General features: G+C 44.0%; 1 protein-coding gene across 4 annotated transcripts in view; it reads right to left on the reverse strand.

Moving 5' to 3' along the window:
• LOC147140374 (phospholipid phosphatase-related protein type 4-like) overlaps positions 1 to 17,251 on the reverse strand; it is a 192,933-nt gene that overhangs the window by 159,819 nt on the left and 15,863 nt on the right. The gene's annotated exons all lie outside the window — the stretch shown is intronic.

Here is a 17,251-nt window from a genome sequence, read left to right on the forward strand (position 1 = left end):
GAGGCGCAATCTTACTAAACATCAGTAGGTCATAAAAAAGCAGACACCCGAGTTTTTTTTAAACATAAAATATGACCTTGGTTTAGGTTCATGAGGGATATGTCCGGGCATGTTTAGGACATGTACATGCTGGAGGGTCAGAGAGGGGTCAGCGAGGGGTCATGGAGAGAGTGTTGAGAAAAATGAGAAACGGGGACATAGTTTTCAATCAGGTACAAAGTCTTGAATAATTGTATGTATAGTTTGTGTGAGCGATCTACAAAATAATTTAAAAAGCATACCTGTGATTCTGCTGCAGAGGGTTGGTGTGATGATGAGATGGGAGAATGCTCTGGGTCTAAAGCACGCTGGAGAAAAAACTGTGAAAAGCGTGTTTGTATGAACTTTAAAAAATATTCGGAATAGAATTTGAGGTTGTGTGAATGCGCGAAGGGACTAAACTAAAATGTTGGATTGATTTGTTTACACTGTAGGGGTGTGGAAACAGAGATAGGGGCGTGGTTACCGGCGCCGCGAAGGTTTGTATGCAACCTTCTTTTTGAAAAAAGAACGCGAACGGAGTGCATCTGAGATAGGTTAAGGTAATTATTTTTATGTAATTATATTCTACAAGACATTGTTTAATGTTGTAACTAAATCTTACAGACATGTTTGGATGCGTGGAGGTGTAGAATCATCGTGAGTTATTTTGGGATGGTACACTACTGGATTTCGCTATAATAATCACATTCAGAGTAGTTCACTCAGTGAATGTTGCATAGCAAAGCTGAACGGAGTGCCTATGGAAACACTCTTTCCAATACCATTTTTGTTTTTACACCGTTGACTACAATTACCATGGACAAAATATCAGTTCCAATATTTTTGATAAAAACATCTTATTGATAGAAATATTGATCAAGGTGTAATGTTCCGCCTTCTGTTATTCAAGAAGTTACTCAGGAACAGTGATGCTGCAACCTGTTGTCTTTTTATTTTTCTGACTCCATTTGCTTCTAACCAGTATACACACTCTTGTTCGTGTAGTCACTTAACACACATAAGGCAATACTGCCAACTAGTGTCTAATGATATAACTGCTATCATTACATCTCCCTTCCAAAGTTTGAACAATACCTATCTATAACTTTTTTTTTGTTTGTTTTTTTTTAAATAACAATGCTGCACTGCAACAATTTCAGCAACAACAACATTACATTATACATTTTCTATCAGTCTGTCCGGTGGTCTTCTAACTCTTGATGATCTTCTAAGAGGTTCAGTCATCTGAGAAGTTGCCTGTGGTTGAGTTCGGTGTTCCTTCGGTGTATCCTCCTGTTTTTTAGGCTCAGCCTTATCAGAAGATTCCTCACAGTCCTCAAGAACCTTCAGCAGACTCCTCCTGTTTCTCCTCACTTTTTGTCCATCCTCGGTTCCACAATGTTAGATCTAGGTCCGGCCTAGCTGAGTACAGTTGCTTTTCTGTCCCAACAATCAGGTCCCTTGATCCTTACGGTGTCCTTTTCTGAAAGAGGATCCAGATGTTTCGTAGCTCTGTCATAACCCATTTTTTGTTTGAGTTTGAGCCTTCTTTTCTTTTCAATCCACATGTTGTTGTCACATCCTTGTGGTATTTGTGGAAGTGCGGTACGAAGCTTACGACACATGAGTAACTCAGCAGGTGATGCTCCACACTCCAGAGGTGCAGCTCTGTAACTCAGTAAAGCAAGGTAAGGGTCAGACTTATCATCTTTGGCTTCCTTAGCAGTCTCTTGACGATTTGCACTCCCTTCTCTGCTTGGCCATTCGCCTGTGGGTACAAAGGGCTTGAAGTAACGTGCTTGAATCCGTATTTCTTTGCAAACCCTTTAAACTCCCCACAGTCAAATTGGGGACCGTTGTCGCTCACAACACACTGTGGAATTCCATGTCATGCAAAGAACCCCTTCATGTGCACAATAATGGACTGTGCAGTGGTGCTGGTGAGTTGGGCAATCTCAGGATAGTTAGAGTAATAGTCAATAACAATAAGAAAGTCTTTGCCATGCAAATGAAATAAATCTGTGCCCACCTTTTGCCAAGGAGTTGTAGGAAGGTCGGCGACCAGCATTGGCTCTTTGACTTGTCTGTATTGATGTTTTTGGCAGACTTGGCATTTTTGAATCATTTCCTCAATGTCTCTGTTAATTCCTGGCCAGTAGATGGCTTCTCGTGCTCTTCTCTTACACTTCTCCACTCCCAGGTGTCCTTCGTGAGGACGTTGAAGCATGTCATTGTGCATGGATTGTGGAATAATAATCCTGTCCTTCCTCAGCAGGATACCGTTACACATGCACAACTCTGCTCTCATAGAGAAAAACTGAGGGCAGACTCCTTTTGACCAGCCATTGTTTATACATTGTGACACTTTGTCCAATGCAGGGTCCATTGCTGTCTCTTTAACAATTTGTTCCAGCATAGCGTCTGTTGCAGGCAGTGCGGCCGTGACCGTGTTGATGTGAGCCTCAGCCTCCTCTGCCGTGATGCATTCCGAGGTGTCACTGTTAGGGTGTGGCGCTTGCGCGTCAGCAAGCACTATGTATTTTACAGGCGTGTATATTAGCTCAAAATCATAGCGCTGCAATGATATCATCATGCATCATTCTGGGCGACATGTCATTGAGATTTTTCTTCCTAATTGAAATTAGGGCCTTATGATCAGTCTCTGCTGGGAACGTGGGTAGTCCATAAATATATGTGTGAAATTTGCCACATCCAAACACTAAACCCGGTGACTTTTTTTCAATCTGAGCATCGTGTTTTTCAGTCTCTGTTATTGATCTTGATGCATAGGCTACAAGTTGCCATGCATCCTTAGTCATTTGCAGCAGTACGGCACCTAGCCCATCTTTTGACGCATCAGTGGAAATTTTGGTTGGTTTTGATGGATCAAAGAATGCAAGGACTGGTTCAGCTGTCACAGTTCTCTTTAATTCTTTCAATTTTTTAATGTTTTGTCGTCCACTCAAATACTATGTTTTGATGGAGCAGCTCTCTTAGGGACTCCGTCTTTGAAGAGAGGTTGGGAATAAACTTATCCAGGAATTTTATCATCCCCATTGCTCGCAGAAGTCCTTTTTTCTCAGTTGGAGCTGGCATGTCCAAAATTGCTGGCACTTTGGTTTTGTCTGGCACCACTCCATCCGCTGTGAGCTTGTCTCCCAAGAGTCATTTCTGTAACTCCAAACAAACATTTCTTTCCTTTAAGTTTAAGTCCATTCATTTTAACTCTGTGTAGCAGCTTCTCAAGTCTCTCATTGTGTTGTTGTTCTGTGGTTCCCCAAACAACTAAGTCGTCAATGTACACACGTGTTCCCTCCAGACCTTCTATGATCGACTCCATAGCTCTATGAAAGAGCTCAGGTGCAGACTTAATGCCAAATGGCAGCCTCAGAAAGCAGAAACGCCCAAATGGTGTGTTGAAGGTGGTGTACCTGCTGCTTTCTGGTCTTTAGGGTCTAGGCAGACACGTAACTCAGGGGAGTTCCTCTTTTTAACACACGTGATGGAATTCACCCAGTCGGTGGGTTCTTCCACTCTCTCTATGACTCCCATCTGTGTCATTCTGTTCAGTTCCTTTTTTAATCCAACTTTGAGAGGGGCTTGCACTCTCCTCGGGGCATGTACTACAGGTTTGGCATCTTCCTTGAGCCGTATTTTGTAAGTGTAAGGTAGCGTACCATGTCCTTTGAAGACAGAAGAGTATTTGTTCACTATACTCTTACTACATTCACTTTGTAACAGTTTGTTATTCATTTTGTCCTTTTTAACATCATTGCTGTTGATTTGGTAAATTCTTTTCACCAATTCAAGCTCTTCGGATGCCTTGTCTCCTAGGTTTGACTCCAGTCCACTTGGCACAATTGTGAACATTAATTTGTGTAGTTTTCCCTTTGCTGTCACTTTTAGCTGACAACATCCCTTTGTTTTTATTGGCTGATTGTTGTATGTTTTCAATATCATGGCCTTGTCTGTGACTCTTTTTGGTTTCTCTTCAAGTGATTTCAAGTCTTTTTCATGTCATGTCATGTCATGTCATCTTCCAAACCGCTTATCCTATACAGGGTCGCGGGGAGTTGCTGGAGCCTATCCCAGCCGTCAATGGGCGAAGGCAGACCACACCCCGGACTGGTCGCCAGCCAGTCGCATAGACACTGTCACTGAGCGGGAATCGATCCCACGCTGCCCGCACACAACTCAGGCGTGTGTACCACTACACTATCAGGGACTCAAGTCTTTTTCGTTAATTAGATTTGCTCCTGTGTCAATTTTAAAAGTAACTAGTGACCCATTGACTAGCAAAGGTGCAATCCATTTATCTTCTTTTACTGCATTTACAGCACGCCCTCGGTGACCTTTAGTTTGTTGCTGCACACCGTCTTCTTCACATGACACCATTCGAATGAAAAAAGTGTCACTTAAGTCATCACTGACATCTGTGTCTTCCCGCACAGTGTATCTTTTTCTTGGTGTGGCACATTTTTGCATAGTGATTTTGCTTTTTACACTTTGCACACGTTCTCCCAAATGCAGGACACTGCTTCGGCTCATGCGTTTCTCCACACTTTTTACAGCTGAACAGAGCTTGGTCATTGTCTGTGTTTTTGTTCTTTTTCTTGCTCGTGAATCGTGGTTTTCCTTTCTTTGTCACTGCCTTCACGGACTCGGTTTCTTCATAAGATGGCGCTGCTTGGAAAGTAAGCACGTGTTGCTTTGCTAGCTCGTTAGCTTGTCTTTATTGCACTTTCCAATGTTAGGTCCGCTTCCCTCAACAACCTCTCTCTTAACTTCTTCTCATTCGTCCTGAACACAATCTGATCCCTTATCATTGAGTTTTTCAGATCGCCAAAGTTACAGGACTTTGCTTTAATCGGGCTGTTGGAGTCTTGAACGAAACACATGTCTCTCATTAGTTGCGTTTTTCTTAGCAAGACAGTGCTCATCAAATTTCTGTAGGACCCTATCAAACTTGTCTTTGTCTTCGGGATCATCATATACAAATGTATTGAATTCCTCGATGGCCTCCGCTCCGACAATGGTTAGCAACAGGGCTATTTTTCTTTCGTCCATTCCGTTACCGACTCCTACCGCGGCAAGGTAGAGCTGGAATTGTTGCTTGAAAGCCCGCCAACTCGCGTCCACATTTCCAGTCATTTTCAGCGCTTCTGGAGGCTTTACGGAGTCCATCTCGTCAGTCCTTTTCTTGACCCGCGACCTGGTACCATGTAATGTTCCGCCTTCTGTTATTCAAGAAGTTACTCAGGAACAGTGATGCTGCAAGCTGTTGACTTTTTATTTTTCTGACTCTATTTGCTTCTAACCAGCACACACACTCTTGTTCGTGTAGTTACTTAACACACATAAGGCAATATTGCCGACTAGTGTCTAATGATATAACTGCTATCATTACACAAGGGTAGTGATCTCCCACCATAGACTCAAAAGATTTAACATTGTAGCCCGCACCATATATTAAATATGCTCATAATTTAACTTTACCAGCGGGAGTATGGTAGCAAATATTGCATTTTACATGCGTTGAAATCATTATTAAATAAATTAATCACCGATTTAAAAAAGAAAGTAACTTAAACATGAGTAACGCATTACTCTACAAATACAGTAATATTGTAAAAAAAAAGGTATTACTTCCTCACGCAAGTAACTGTAGTAATATATCACATTTTGGAAGTAACTTGCCCAACACTGGTCATTAATGATTATTCCCGCTGTCATCCATGATTTAGTCTGAAGATGTCAACATCAATCTATCCAACTATTTTAGTATATTAAGAGAAATTCTAGTATGCAACGACACGAAGGTTAATGAGTCCAAATACAGATAATTGTATATATACTTGATTTAACCTGAGTGTAGCAAAAAACTGTGTGCTGTTTTATCTTACCCCAATAAGGCCTAAAGCGTCTGGCTCAACAGCTCCCCAAAACCGGCGGTTGTCTTTGGAATTACCCTTGAAAACCTGAAGTTTTCCCAGAAATTCAACACCTAGAAAATAATCAATATCTCAGCGTCTGTAGCAGACAACAGAAACAGAATTCCAAAAGAATTTGAGAACTTAGACATGTGGGTTTCACACGGACTCGAGCTTATTCATCTTTACTGTTTCAAACGAAGATGTAAAAATAATGTCAGTGCAAGAGAAGCACTGTTTAATTTAAAGAATATCGGGTGGTAATTACCATCCTCTTTTCTGTTACAAAGACATCGATATTGTCATTATCTACAAACCTATATCTTAACCATATATCACGTTCGACTGGTTCAATGTCCAAAATCACATCGTCTATATCACTCATTTAAGAGCTCGCGCGATCAATTACGCCGCCATTACTGCTCAAAAAAATTCCGCATATCCTCTGTCGACATCGCCGCATGTCTATTCTGATGCATTTCATTGGTTAAGAGACCGAGAATTAAATAATTAATAAAAAATGTCTGTGCTCCTGTCCATAATGGGTTAAAGCACCAGGTCATCGTTAATACTCCCGCAGGGGTAAATCACTTTGATTCCTCTGTGATTGCATCAATAACAAATACAAGGACAGAACGTATATATGTGAACCTTGATAAATACATACAACTAAGTGTAAATATAGCGTCTCGCTCCAATGACCTCTGTTTTATCATCTTCAGAAACTCGGAAGAGGTAGAGGTTGTTAGTACTCGGTACTTTCTTTGCTCTTTACCCATGATACGTGAAGATCTAACTTTTGTCATTTGCTTTAGGACGTTTGTACCAAACACTAGTTGTGCTGCGATATGGAGGCCAACTTTTGTGCTGTATTCATATCCTAGAACTGTAACACCTACAAGTAAGTCCATTCAATTTTTAAATTGTACGTCTTTTTGCATGTAACTAGTTGCATTTTACAAATTACTAATGCTAACTGGTCTTTTCTTTTTAGCTATTGCGTTGACATCGAACACCTATAGGTGTCTGCTTTTTTATGACCTACTGATGTTTAGTAAGATAACCTCCCGTGCAATTGCGCCTCCCACAAAAACACATTGGCCGATTTTACGTTCAAATCCTGGAGCCTGTTTTTTTTATCCCTCTTCAGAAAAAAAACCACATGTTGCTTAATTACCTTGGGCAGACCACCGGTGCGTGCGTGAAAGGATGCATCTTCTCACCCTTCCTGTTTAGAATCCTGAACGTTTAAATTCCTGGAGTCACCTTTTTTTATGATCCTACAAAAAACATTGACCGTCCACTCTTTGAGACATACCCCCACCCTTCTGGACAATGTGTGTGCGTGAAAGGAAGCCACCTTTCATCCCCTCCTCCTTCTCACTCAGCATTCCCCCCATGGATGCGCACTCAACCCCCCCCCCCCCCCTTCTTCTCACTTCCCAAGGTAAGATGATACATTATATCCATTAAAATATAAAACAACACTTAAAACATACAATACAATATATCAAATAATGTTCAAACATAACCTGACATATACTACTTTGACCTTTTGACTACTTCACATAAAATAATGACCCCAGGATGTGCGATAGTTAAATTTACCACTTCCAAATGTCACGGAAACTATTAAAATCAAATATAATATTTATGACTATGACCTTTAATCCAAAAAGCCATAAATCAAGGCTTAGATCAAAGAGTTTTGACAACTTACTTTTTTCTTCTACAACTGTTGCTGCTCCTAGAACAGTTAAACAAAACAAAAATATGACAGTACAACTTTTTGATTTACCTTTATGTTGGTCTTTTAGTTTTTTTGTTGTTGTTGCTTTTTTAGTATGTGAATTAATAATCAATGTAAATAATATACATTCAATATAATGTATTTTTAATTAATGATTAATTTTACATATAATAGGTAATACATTAATTGACGCTAAAAAAATTGAGAAGCCACCTGGGGAGCTGAGCTGAAAGAACCAATTCTTGAAAGAGAACCAAAATTCCCATCACTATGCAAAACCCACTATGATATTTTCCTGTTTCAACAGTTCTAGCCTGAGTGCATGGATACAAAAATAAACCTAATTCAGTCCGCTTTGTTGCCTAGCAGCCAGTTAGCGGGTAGGATGATCTGGCAGAGTGAGATATAAAATGCAGACACATAGCAACTGAGAGATAAAAGAAGGAACTGAAAAATCACCCATACAAAAACAAATAAATGAGAGCAACTGTATTTTCTGACCAGACCATAAAATACTACAGAGAAAGCCCAAGCCCCACCTGTTTATAGTATATCATCAAATTTCTGCATACACTGTGTGATCCCCTCAACCCGAACATTCTGTACAGAGCACTATCACTCTATCATCATATTATGAAGTACCGGTAGTGTGTTTTTAGTAAGTTGTTAATTCACTTACATATCTTAATGTTGAGCACTAAGCCAGTCTGTGTCCAATTCTTAACTAGGGCTGCCACAAACGATTATTTTGCTCGTCGACTACTAGACTAGATAGTAGTTGCAATTAGTCGACTAATTGGATTATAGTGCTAGTTAAAGTTTAGTCAGAATCGCAGACGGAAGCCCGTTTAAAATTAGAGGCAGACCGGCTTATAGACGGGTACTATTTTTTTCCCCCTGGAAAAAAAAGCGAATGACAGACGACGGAAGGGTACCCACGCTGCAGACGGTTGATGAATAACGGATGCATCATTTTTAGTAAAATGCCCAGCTCTGCTATACAGAATATAGCTGGAACCAAACACAGTCTTACAATGTCTGACAACGGAAGGAGAAGGAATTGGATGGGGTCAACAGCCAGACAGAAGAAGAAGAGGAGTGAGACTGCATGGCGGTGGATTTGGGGCCACAAAAACCCGTCTCCTTTTGGATGTATGAGCATTCCGCCTGACACCAGCAACACACTAAAACCCACAAAAAAAAACAAAAAAAAAACATATATCTTATATGGTTCCAACTTAACAATAACCAAATATTGATTTATTTTAAGGCTTTGTTTTTGTTGAATAAGTTGCTGATGTTGAATATATAATTGACAGGATAAGTACAATCTAACTTTTATTTTTTAAGGAGCTATTTATTTGTAAAATATACTATACCTTGTTGCATAGTATGCACCACAGACGATGGGTAATTTCTCCATCAGATAATTTATTTTGTATTAGTCCAATATTCTTATTTTTTTCATGGTGCTGTTTTTGTTTAATATGTTGCTATATACACATCTGAAAATGATGCAGGTATTGCTAAACCAGATTAAAAAAAATAAATACAATTTGTACTTTTGAGTTGAAGCAAATGTTGGTAATTTCAATAAACTAGAAGTTTAAAACAATATATTGTTTTTTTTTTATATCGAAAAAAATATCGAACCGAACCATGAGTATATATATAGATATATATATAGTGGTTCACAAAAGTTACGGTTCGGTACGTACCTCGGTATGGGGTTCACGGTTCGGTACGGGTTCGGTCCAGCAATAGGTCTCAAATGCATAAGACTAGGTTTTTTTTCGGGGGGGGGTTAAGTTTTAACAGAGAGCAAGTTACAATTAAATTTTCTATGAACCATAAAACATTCCCTGTTAAAAAAGCACAAAATAGAAAAACTTGCGCATTAGGGTTGTTCATTAATAATAATGATAATAATAATAATAATAACAATAATAATAGTGGCACGGTGGTCGACTGGTTAGCACGTCTGCCTCACAGTTCAGAGGTCATGGGTTCAATCCTGGCTCTGGCCTACCTGTGTGGAGTTTGCATGTTCTCCCCATGCCTGCGTGGGTTTTCTCCGGGTGTACTTGTGTACGCCGTATAACAATTTTTGTACGGAAAAAAAAAATTGAAAACTTGATTTTTGTTAGACCGATCTCGTCTTGCCCATTTCGGCTCTGATCCGGAGCGTCCGTTAGCGATTCCGACTGCAAACTTCAGCGGACTTTCACGAGCAAAGTTCTTCCAACGAACCCCCCTGCCCCTCCTTTGCCCGATAAACACTGTGTAAGATTATATATAGATACTGTGTAAGATTAAATCCAAAAATGTACGGGCAAATTACAATTTTTGTAAAATTTAACACAGGTATGTGGATGGATAATCCATCCATCCATCCATTATCTCCCGCTTATTCGAAGTCGGGTCGCGGAGGCAGCAGCTTCAGCAGGGAAGCCCAGACTTCCCTCTCCCCAACAACATCTTCCAGCTCTTCCGGAAGGATCCCAAGGCGTTCCCAGGCAAGCCGGGAGACATAGTCTCTCCAGCGTGTTCTGGGTCGTCCTCGGGGTCTCCTGCCGGTGGCACATGCCCGGAACACCTCACCAGGGAGGCGTCCAGGGGGCATCCTTATCAAATGCCCGAGCCACTTCAACTGGCTCCTCTCAACGCGGAGGAGCAGCGGCTCGACTCTGAGTCCCTCCCGGATGGCCAAACTTCTCACCCTATCTCTAAGGGAGAGCCCGGACACCCTGCGAAGGAAACCCATTTCAGCCGCTTGTATCCGAGATCTTGTTCTTTCGGTCATGACCCACAGCTCATGACCATAGGTGAGAGTAGGAACGTAGATCGACCGGTAAATTGAGAGCTTCGCTTTTCGGCTGAGCTCCTTCTTCACCACGTCAGACCGATAAAGGGTCCGCATCACAGCAGACGCTGCACCGATCCGCCTGTCGATCTCCCGTTCCATCTTACCCTCACTCATGAACAAGACCCCAGGATTATTGAACTCCTCCACTTGGGGCAGAATCCCATCCCCGACCCGGCGAGGGCACGCCACCCTTTTCCGACTGAGGACCATGGTCTCAGATTTTGCTGATCTTCATTACAACTGTTTCACACTCGGTTGCGAACCGCTCCAGCGAGAATTGGAGATCGCGGCTTGAAGAAGCCAACAGTACCACATCATCTACAAAAAGCAGGGATGCAATACTGAGGCCACCAAACCGGACCCCCTTGACACCTCGGCTGCGCCTAGAAATTCTGTCCATAAAAGTTATGAACAGAATCAGTGATAAAGGGCAGCCTTGGCGGAATCCAACCCTCACTGGAAACAAATTCGACTTACTCGGACCAAACTCTGACATCGGTGGTACAGGGACCGGACAGCCCTTATCAGAGGGCTCGGTACCCCGTACTCCTGAAGCACCCCCCACAGAACTCCCCGAGGGACACGGTCGAACGCCTTCTCCAAGTCCACAAAACACATGTAGACTGGTTGGGCGAACTCCCATGCACCCTCGAGGACCCGGCTGAGGGTGTAGAGCTGGTCCACTGTTCCACGGCCGGGACGAAAACCCCATTGTTCCTCCTGAATCCGAGATTCGACCTTCCGGCGGACCCTCCTCTCCAGCACCCCTGAATAGACCTTGCTGGGGAGGCTGAGGAGTGTGATCTCTCTGTAATTGGAGCACACCCTCCGGTCCCTCTTCTTAAAAAGTGGGACCACCACCCCGGTCTCCCAATCCAGAGGCACTGTCCCCGATGTCCATGCAATGTTGTAGAGACGTGTCAACCATGACAGCCTCTCAACATCCAGAGCCTTTATGAACTCCGGGCGGATCTCATCCACACCCAGAGCTTTGCCACCGAGGAGCTTTTTGACTACCCCGGTTACTTCAACCCCAGAGATAGGAGAGCCCACCTCAGAGTCTCCAGGCTCTGCTTCCTCAGTGGAAGGTGTGTCGGTGGGATTGAGGAGGTCTTCGAAGTGCTCTCCCGACCGACCCACAACGTCCCGAGTTGAGCTCAGCAGCACCCCATCTCCACTATAAACAGTGTTAATGGTGCACTGCTTCCCTCTCCTGAGACGTTGGATGGTGGACCAGAATTTCCTCGAAGCCGTCCGGAAGTCATTTTCCATGGCCTCCCTGAACTCCTCCCACACCTGAGTTTTTGCCTCAGCAACCGCCAGAGCTGCATTCCGCTTGGCCAGCCGGTACCTGTCAGCTGCCTCCAGGGTCCCGCAGGCCAAAAAGGCCCGATAGGACTCCTTCTTCAGCTGGACAGCATCCCTTACCGCTGGTGTCCACCAGCGGGTTCGGGGATTGCCGCCACGACAGGCACCGACCACCTTGCGGCCACAGCTCCGATCGGCCGCCTCAACAATGGAGGCACGAAACATGGTCCACTCGGACTCGATGTCCCCCGCCTCTCCCGGGACGTGGGAAAAGTTCTGCCGGAGGTGGGAGTTGAAACTCCTTCTGACAGGGGATTCTGCCAGACATTCCCAGCAAACCCTCACAATACGTTTGGGTCTGCCAGGTCAGACCGGCATCTTCCCCCACCATCGGAGCCAACTCACCACCAGATGGTGATCAGTTGACAGCTCCGCCCCTCTCTTCACCCGAGTGTCCAAAACATGCGGCCGCAAGTTCGATGATACGACTACAAATTCGATCATCGAACTGCGGCCTAGGGTATCCTGGTGCCAAGTGCACATATGGACACCCTTATGTTTGAACATGGTGTTCGTTATGGACAATCCGTGATCGGCACAGAAGTCCAGTAACCGAACACCGCTTGGGTTCAGATCGGGTAGGCCGTTCCTCCCAATCACACTGTCATTGCCCACTTGAGCATTGAAGTCCCCCAGCAGAACGATGGATTCCCCAGGTGGAGCGCCCTCCAGCACACCCTCCAAGGACTCCAAAAAGGGTGGGTACTCTGCACTGCTGTTTGGTGCATAAGCACAAACAACAGTCAGGACCCGTCCCCCCACCCTCAGGCAGAGGGAGGCTACCCTCTAGTCCACCGGGGTAAACCCCAATGTACAGGCGCCAAGCCGGGGGGCAATAAGTATGCACCACACCTGCTCGGCGCCTCTCACCCTGGGCAACTCCAGAGTTAAACACTATGGCCGCTAACTGTGGGCAGCCTAAGGCACGCACACCTGTGCAATCAGGAAAGTGACGTCAGAGTTTGGACGTGGATGGTATCGATTGCACTTCTGCACTTTCGCCTTCGAATCTACCTCACCTGCGCATTGCGTTTTTACTCTTTTTAATTTTTGGAGACTATTTTTATCTTATTTTTTATTATTATTTATTTATTTAAATTTTTGTTAATCTCTGGGTTGCTTGATCTCGCGGACTAGCATACAGCTAGCTTGAGACGGAAACGGGCTAGCTTGGGGCTAGCTTGGAGCTAGTGTATTAAAATGCCTTCAGACGACAGCGACGAACACAATGGCCTGCTGGGGAAGGCAAATAAAACAATCTCTGACCTAAGAAGGGATATTCGTCGTCTCTCAGAGGAGCTCCATGAGAAGGAATCGGTCATCTCTTGCTTCGCGACCCGTTTCCCCGAACTCTCCGCGGTGGTCATGAGGACGCGCGCTCGTGAAATCCTGTCGGCGACAATGACGGCTGAGGCGGCTGGCCTCTCGGACACGGCGAGGTGGGATCCAATTGCCTACCCGGGGCCATCCTGCTCGACACCGCTGCAGAGTGACACCTGGGTCAAGGTGGTGTCCCGCGGCCGGAGGGCCGGGGAGCCACCCCACCGCCCCCAACTGGTCCTGGGGAATCGGTTCGCCGCCCTGGCGAGTGAGTCTCCTGTTCCCATCACTGCACTACAGCAGTCGGAGACACCGACTGCTGCGTCCGACGCTGGGGCTGTGCTCCCAGGGGCTCCCTCGGATTCCCCGCCACCCACGGCGACGACCTCGGCCGGGAACCCCATGTTAGGCGGGTCCGCCGGTGACACGGCCGTCCACTCACGCGTCGGGCTGCTCCGGGACGCGGTGTCCCGGTACAAGGGTGGTCGTCATCACCAGCATCATCGGCGACACTCATCGGTGTCATCCACCGTCTTCACTCGGCCTCGGCGGAGCCATCCTGGACAGTGGGGTCGTGAATCTGCCGCCAGTGGTGAGTCCCTTGGCGTTCCCTCCTCACGTCACCCACCGACCACCGTTATAATTGGCGACAGCACCATTAGACGTACTCACTATCCCGGCTGCGTCACCCGCTGTTTTCCCGGAGCGAAAGTCATGGACATAGTTAACATCCTGCCGGGTGTTCTTGACTCTCTGCCATCATCCATTACCCGGCTCATCGTTCACGTTGGGACAAACGAGACAATACGCCGACAGTCTGAGCAGACGAAGAGAGACTTTCACGCCCTCTTTGCCTTGTTAAAAACCTGCGGTCTGTCGGTCTGTGTGAGTGGCATTTTGCCGGCATTGTCTCGCGGAGCCGAGCGCTTCAGCCGCCTTTTAAGCTTGAACACGTGGCTCCTACGCACTTGTGGCCACCTTGACTTTGCTTTTATTGACAATTTTAACCTATTCTGGAATCGCCCGTCTTTTTACCAGCCGGATGGTGTTCATCCCAACTCTCTTGGTAGCAAGATTTTAGCCGCTAACATCCACCATGTCGTAACCAATTCCACTCCCAGCTGACTCTTGTTTACCAATCATATTTCTTCTTCTACTCATAAACGCTGCAATGACAATGTCACTACCATCACTTACAGGCCAATACCAGCTGCTCACAGCACCACCACCCTCACTAGCTCCCCCTGCAGGCCCTCATTATCATTACCACTATCGGACAACTTTCCCATTGAAACCATCACCGGCAGACACTTCCCTTGCACACACAAACAACGTGGTTTTAACAGTGGTAATCTAGTATATGTTAATACTGCTCATTCGTACCACCATGAGCGCACGTCCAGCACAATAATTAATCTGGCCGTGCTGAACGTGCGCTCCCTTTTAAACAAAACTTTTATCATAAACAACCTGATTTTAGACAATAATTTACATGGTATACTTTTGTCTGAGACATGGCTTGGTACAGATGCTCCAGTTGCTCTCAACGAGGCTTGCCCACCGAATTTTAACTTTTTATTTTCTACAAGGGATGGCAAAAGAGGAGGCGGGACTGCATCAATTTTTATTAATACTCTTTTATCAAAGGAGATCATTTTTAGCAGCTATTTATCGTTTGAACACCATGCCTTTGTTTTTAGCAGTCCCCCTATTCTCTGCATTACCGTCTATAGACCTCCCCATCATTCCACTTCTTTTATTACAGAATTTTCAGAATTCTTATCCATTTTATATTCCAGTTATAACAGGATATTAATAACTGGCGATTTTAATATACACATGGACAACATCTCGGACCCACTATCCAGGATTTTTCAAACCTTTTAAACTGCTTGGATTTTAAACAGCACGTCTTGCAGCCAACTCACAACAGAGGACACACCCTGGATTTGGTTATAACCTATGGCTTGTCTGCTGGTGTGTCCTCTGTTGTTGACTTGGCAGTGTCAGACCACTACTGTGTCTATTTTAACATCGCCAGTTTTAACCATCTAGCAGTCCCGGTCAGAACAGTGAAGAAACGCTACCTATCTTCTGAGGTGGCTGCAAATTTTATCGAGATCTTAAAAAGCACTCCTGCTGACATTTTACCTGCACCCTGTGATCTTATTGTTGACAATTTTAACCTACATTTTAAATCATCATTAGATTCAGTAGCTCCACTTTTAATGAAAACAACAAAAACAAAGACTGTACCCCCGTGGAGAAACAATGCTATCAAAATATCAAAGAGAAAATGCAGGAGTGCAGAGAGGAGGTGGAGAAAAAGTAAACTTACAGTACACTATGAAATTTTATGCGAACAACTGAAATCCTACAATAAAACAGTAAAACTGGCAAGATCTTCCTATTTCTCAAACCTCATTACAGTCAATAAAAACAACCCCAGGGTTCTCTTCTCCACCTTTGAACTTTTAACTAGTTCTGATTTTAATAAGTCCCCACAGAGACCAACAGATGCTCTCTGTGAGGACTTTGCAGACCACTTCAGAAGTAAAATCGATGACATAAGATCCAGTCTTTTAGCCCGTCAAAACACAAGTTTTAATAAACCCGGACAATCATATTTACATGAGGAAACACTGGAAAGTTTTGCCCTGGTTGATGCAAGGACACTTGTTCGAGTTTTCTCCCAGGTAAACCCAACAACCTGCCTTTTGGATCCAATTCCCACATTTCTTTTTAAGACATTTTATGGATTTTTTGAGGAACAAATTTTAAATATAGTCAATTGCTCTCTTCAGACAGGCGTCTTCCCCGCTGCCTTTAAAACAGCGGTGGTGAAGCCCCTTCTGAAGAAGAGCGGTTCTGACCCGAGCGTTTTTAATAATTACAGACCCGTATCCTACTTACCGTTTTTAAGTAAGATTTTAGAAAAACTGGTTTTCATCCAGTTGAATCATTTTTTAAATACAAATAATATTTTGGAGAAATATCAATCTGGTTTTAGGATGAACCACAGTACGGAGACTGCTCTTTTAAGGATTTTAAATGATATTAGGTGCACTGCAGACGTGAGAAAACTTACAGTCTTGGTGCTACTGGATCTAAGCGCTGCTTTTGATACAGTAGATCACCAAATTTTATTAAATAGACTTAAAAATCTAGTGGGCATCTCTGGTACTGTTTTTGACTGGTTTTATTCCTATCTCACAGACCGATATTTCTTTGTAAGTATGGATACTTGTTCCTCTAAAACTCATGAAATTAAATGTGGGGTTCCTCAAGGTTCGATTTTAGGCCCCCTACTTTTTAATCTTTATATGCTTCCCCTCGGGGATGTCATCAGGGGACACGGCATCAGCTTTCACAGCTATGCTGATGACACGCAGCTGTATATTGCCGTGTCTCCTGATGACACAGGACCCATTGATACCCTTTTAAATTGCATTTTAGATATCAAGTCATGGATGGCAGATAATTTCCTACAGCTCAATCAGGACAAGACTGAGGTTTTAGTCATCGGTCCCGAAGGTCAGAGAGAGAAGCTTTTACCAAAACTACACATTTTTAATCCTTCACATTGTGTGAAGAACCTTGGCGTCATTTTTGACTCTGAGCTCAGTTTTATTCCTCGTATTAAAAATGTAACCAAGATTGGTTTTTATCACCTTAAGAATATCGCCAGAGTCCGCCTGTTTCTCTCTCAGGCTAACACGGAAGTGCTGATGCATGCCTTTATTTCCTGTCGTTTAGATTACTGTAATGCCCTGCTCTCTGGCCTCCCGAAAAAGAGCATTTCACCACTGCAACTACTGCAGAATTCAGCCGCTCGGGTGCTGACGAGAACCAGAGGGCGGGAGAACATTACGCCAGTTTTGAAATTGCTGCATTGGCTCCCTGTGTGTTTCAGGATCGATTTTAAAGTACTTTTATTAGTTTATAAATGTGTTAATGGTCTTGGGCCATCTTATTTATCTGATTTGCTTTTATCAT

The sequence above is a fragment of the Filicampus tigris genome, chromosome 10 (assembly GCF_054856515.1).
Source record: "Filicampus tigris isolate MCC_2025a chromosome 10, RoL_Ftig_1.0, whole genome shotgun sequence".
In the NCBI taxonomy this organism is placed as follows: domain Eukaryota; kingdom Metazoa; phylum Chordata; class Actinopteri; order Syngnathiformes; family Syngnathidae; genus Filicampus; species Filicampus tigris.